The sequence below is a fragment of the Sarcophilus harrisii genome, chromosome 5, assembly GCF_902635505.1.
Source record: "Sarcophilus harrisii chromosome 5, mSarHar1.11, whole genome shotgun sequence".
NCBI lineage: Eukaryota > Metazoa > Chordata > Mammalia > Dasyuromorphia > Dasyuridae > Sarcophilus > Sarcophilus harrisii.
Window position 1 is genome coordinate 118,589,492 of NC_045430.1, and position 5,218 is coordinate 118,594,709.

General features: G+C 32.0%; 1 non-coding gene across 1 annotated transcript; it reads left to right on the forward strand.

Moving 5' to 3' along the window:
* Positions 1 to 487: 487 nt before the first annotated feature.
* Positions 488 to 595, forward strand: LOC111721066. Its single transcript, XR_002770435.1, has one exon. It is a non-coding gene; the product is annotated as a U6 spliceosomal RNA (small nuclear RNA).
* The last annotated feature ends 4,623 nt before the right edge of the window (positions 596 to 5,218 follow it).

Sequence of the window (5,218 nt, forward strand, 5' to 3'; positions counted from 1 at the left end):
CTGTTGATATTACATCATTATCAATGGTACATATTAGTAAAACCTAATTTTTTTTAATTGTTTTAATTGGGTTTACTTTAGCTTTTCTTTTGTTTGATAGCATGATTGGTACCCCTGCCTTTTTTTTTTTTTTAACTTCAGCTAAAGTATAATAGATTCTTTCTTCTTCAGCCCCTTATTTTAACTCTCTCTATGTGTCTTACTGCTTCTAGCTGGTTCCCTGTAAATAACATATTATTGGATTCTTTTTTTTTCCTAATCTATTTTGCTCCAATCCTCTATTTTATGGATGGGTTCATCCCAATCACATTCCTAGTTATGATTGCTGCTCTCAGTATTTACACTTTTATCTGGTAGATCTAGATTTTGGCTCTGATATTCCTAGGAGGGTATATATTGGGATCTTTTCTAAAAATTGAGCAATGAATTATTTTAATTTCTATTTGCTTTCCTTGTTCTAAAATAACAGGGCAGTTTTCCTTTATACTTTTTCTAAACATAATATCTAGTGATCGCTTTGGCAATGAATCAGAGAAGATTAACATGGCTCCTACACAAGGATGAGACACAAATTTAAGTGATCCATATTTTCTTTAAAAAAATGAAAAACGGCATCAAGGCTCTTTTTTTACATATGAATTTGAAGTAGTCCAATAATTCTTAAGTTATCTTTCTTTGATTTGTTACCATGTCAGTTTTGTTTTTTTTTGTGGAGTATTTCATTTTTTCTTCTATTTTCTCAGTCTTTTACAATTATTTCTTAATCTCTCAGGTAGTCATTAACTTTGACCTAATTCAAGGAGTTAAATTCTTCTGTTAGGTTTTGTACCTCTTTTACCATATGGCCAATTCTGAATTTTTTGACTTATTTTCTTTAATAATTTTGTTCTTTTATCACAGTGTCTGGCAAACAAAAATCACTTAATAAATGTTTATTGAATTGAAAATTGAATTTTATCAGATTATTAAGCTCTTTGTATTGTTATTGCATTGTTCTCATGTGTTTTCCTAATATTTTCATCCACCATTCATTTGATTTTTTAAAAAAATCTCTTTCTTCTTCTTCTAGTGATTCCTATTTGGCTTGTTTCCAATCTTTATTTTATTTTTAGGCTTTGCTTGTAAATATTTTCAAGTTATTGTCTTTTTCTGAGTTTGTGTTGGGGCTTTAATAGCAGATTTTTATGCTCAGATTTTTGTTGTTGTTGTTGTTGGTTCACTTTGCTAGCCCGTTTATTGACTTTAGTGTTCATGTTCAAGTTGGGTTTTGCTTACCTTAAGAGTGTGTAGGGTGACCAAAATCTAGATCTATCAGATAAAAGTGTAAATACTGAGAGCAGCAATCATAACTAGGAATCTGATTGGGATGAATCTATCCATAAAATAGAGGATTGGAGCAAAATAGATTAGGAAAAAAAAGAATCCAATAATATGTTGTTTACAGGGAACCAGCTAGAAGCAGTAAGACACATAGAGAGAGTTAAAATAAGGGGCTGAAGAAGAAAGAATCTATTATACTTTAGCTGAAGTTAAAAAAAAAAAAAAAAAAGGCTACCTCTGGGAGCCTGTGAGTTTTTAGTGCTTTCAAGGTGGTATAATCTGCTAAGAGGTAAGATAACTGTCCTGCACTCTAGCCCTTCCTAGCTAGCATTTCTACTCTCCCATAAACACAATTTCTCATTGCCTTGGTACTGTGAAGCGAGCCCACAAAGGATCGCTGATCCCTTTTGACATCAGAACTTCCTCTTTGCCCTAGAATTATGACCCAGAAATGGATAAAAGACAATGGGATTGCCAAATTTAACCCACTTGTGTGCCCAGTGCTAGCACAGGGTTCCTTATAGTCTCTTTCTGAGTAGATGTGCAACTTCATTATCATCACAAGGTACTGAGTGACCCTGGTACCACGTCCAGTGCTAGTGTTGGTGTTGCTTCCACTATTACAGCTTCTGCCCCTAAGGCATTTTAAATTTTATTTTATGAAATTTTAAAAAAGCATTGCCACAAATTGAGGTTTTAAAGATGGAAATTGTAAGAAAGCTCAGCAAATGTTGACTTAAATATTCAAAGATGCTCACTTTACAAATGAGTGCCACCTTTTTATCTCCTTCCTTATTAGTAAGAATCCTATATTAAATAAGCACATGTTCATTTCATTGTCTTATTAGAGGATAGAAGTTTACAATGAAATTTGTATTATATAAATTGCAGATATATTAGTGACTGCTTTCAATAGAAAAAGAACTCTAACAAGTGTTCCAATAAGTAAAATAACTGATATCCTAACTTTTCATCTCACTACTCTGTGCCCTTTCCTTTTGCAAACATATTGTAACTTTTTAAAATTAATATTTTAGTTGAAAATAATCACATGATATTTATACAAGAGATAAAAATAATTCAAAAAGAGCAGATGTATTTATTACTAATCTCAAGGAACAATTTCTGCATTGTGATTCCTAAACAAGGATGTGGTAACAAATTCTCTTAAGTCTACAAATGGATGTGGAAAAATCAGTATGAACCAAAAGCAGTCTTTGATACTGTGGTTTTATTTGATTCAAGTATTATTTTATTGTTCTCAGTAGATGATCCTGATTTAATTAACAAAATGCTTAAAAGAAATGTGCCACAAAGTGACATGATTTAATAGAAAAAATGTATCACATATAGTATGTTCAGAATTAATTTCTGTGAAGTATGATTACAATTCAGACCTGAGATTTTTCAAGTACATTTTTCTTCAATCAATCCTTGCTAAACCCACATAAGTCATCAGCATTCTTATATATCACTAACAAAATCCAACAGTCAGAGTTACAAAGAGAAATTCCATTTAAAGTAACTACTGATAATATAAAATATTTAGGAATCTATCTGCCAAGGGAAAATCAGAAACTTTATGAGCAAAATTACAGACCACTTTTCACACAAATTAAGTCTGATCTAACCAATTGGAAAAATATTAAATGCTCTTGGATAGGGCGAGCAAATATAATAAAGATGACAATATTACCTAAACTAATCTATTTATTTAGCGCTATACCAATCAGACTCCCAAAAAACTATTTTAATGACCTAGAAAAAATAACAACAAAGTTCATATGGAAAACAAAAGGTCAAGAATTTCAAGGAATTAATGAAAAAAATCAAATGATGGTGGCTTAGCTGTACCAGATCTAAAATTATATTATAGAGCAGCAGTTACCAAAACTATTTGGTATTGGCTAAGGAATAGATTAGTTGATCAGTGGAATAGATTAGGTTCAAGGGATAAAACAGTCAACAAATATAGCCACCTAGTCTTTGACAAACCCAAAGATCCCAGCTTTTGGGACAAGAACTTACTGTTTGATAAAAATTGCTGGGAAAATTGGAAAGTAATATGGCAGAAACTAGGCATTGATCCATACTTAACGCCGTACACCAAGATAAGGTCAAAATGGGTTCATGACCTAGGCATAAAGAATGAAATTATTAATAAATTAGAGGAACACAGAATAGTTTACCTCTCAGACCTGTGGAAGGGGAAGGTCTTTATGACCAAAGCAGAACTAGAGATCATTACTGATCACAAAATAGAAAATTTCGATTATACCAAACTGAAAAGTTTTTGTACAAACAAAACTAATGCAGACAAGATTAGAAGGAAGCAATAAACTGGGAAAATATTTTTACAGTCAAAGGTTCTGATAAAGGCCTCATTTCCAAAATATATAGAGAATTAACTCTAATTTATAAAAAATCAAGCCATTCTCCAATTGAAAAATGGTCAAAGGATATGAACAGACAATTCTCAGATGAAGAAATTGAAACTATTTCTAGTCATATGAAAAGATGCTCCAAGTCATTATTAATCAGAGAAATGCAAATTAAGACAACTCTAAGATACCACTACACACCTGTCAGGTTGGCTAAGATGACAGGAAAAAATAATGATGATTGTTGGAGGGGATGCGGGAAAACTGGGACATTGATGCATTGTTGGTGGAGTTGTGAACGAATCCAACCATTTTGGAGAGTAGTTTGGAACTATGCTCAAAAGTTATCAAACTGTGCATACCCTTTGATCCAGCAGTGTTACTACTGGGATTATATCCCAAAGAGATTATAAAGAAGGGAAAGGGACCTGTATGTGCACGAATGTTTGTGGCAGCCCTTTTTGTAGTGGCTAAAAACTGGAAACTGAATGGATGTCCATCAGTTGGAGAATGGTTGAATAAATTGTGGTATATGAAAATTATGGAATATTACTGTTCTGTAAGAAATGACCAACAGGATAACTTCAGAAAGGCCTGGAGAGACTTACATGAACTGATGCTGAGTAAAATGAGCAGGACCAGGAGATCATTATATACTTCAACAACAATACTATATGAGGACCAGTTCTGATGGATCAGGCCATCCTCAGCAACGAGATCAACCAAATCATATCTAATGGAGCAGTAATGAACTGAACTAGCTATGCCCAGAAAAAGAATTCTGGGAGATGACTAAAAACCATTACATTGAATTCCCAATCCCTATATTTATGCACACCTGCATTTTTGATTTCCTTCACAAGCTAATTGTACAATATTTCAGAGTTTGATTCTTTTTCTACAGCAAAATAACGTTTTGGTCAGGTATACTTATTGTGTATCTAATTTATATTTTAATATATTTAACATCTACTGGTCGTCCTGCCATCTAGGGAGGGGTGGGGAGGTAAGAGGTGAAAAATTGGAACAAGAGGTTTGGCAATTGTTAATGCTGTAAAGTTACCCATGTATATATCCTGTAAATATAAGGCTATTAAATAAAAAAAAAAAAAAGCTGAAAAAAAAATCAATCCTTGCTGCTTTTAGGCAAAACTTATAGTATGTCTGTCTCATATACTCCAAAACTAACAAAATGTTATATCCTATTATAATTTGTATATTTCTTTTCTTAGTAAACTTTATAGCAATACTATTGGTTAGGTTTCTACTAATCAATAAAAGAAATTAAATAGAAAGTGTAATATACATATATGCATATATGTGCATATTTAATATTTAAAAGTAAAAACCCAATTGAAATTAAATTTTTATATTATCTTAATAAATAGGAAATTCCTGGTAACTGATATGGAAGTGATTTCTGAATCAGCTTTCTAAGTAAAGGTAGACCATAAACTTATCAAAACAAAATTTAATACCCAATTGGATGGCATATTGAAATAAACTATTTCCCACAA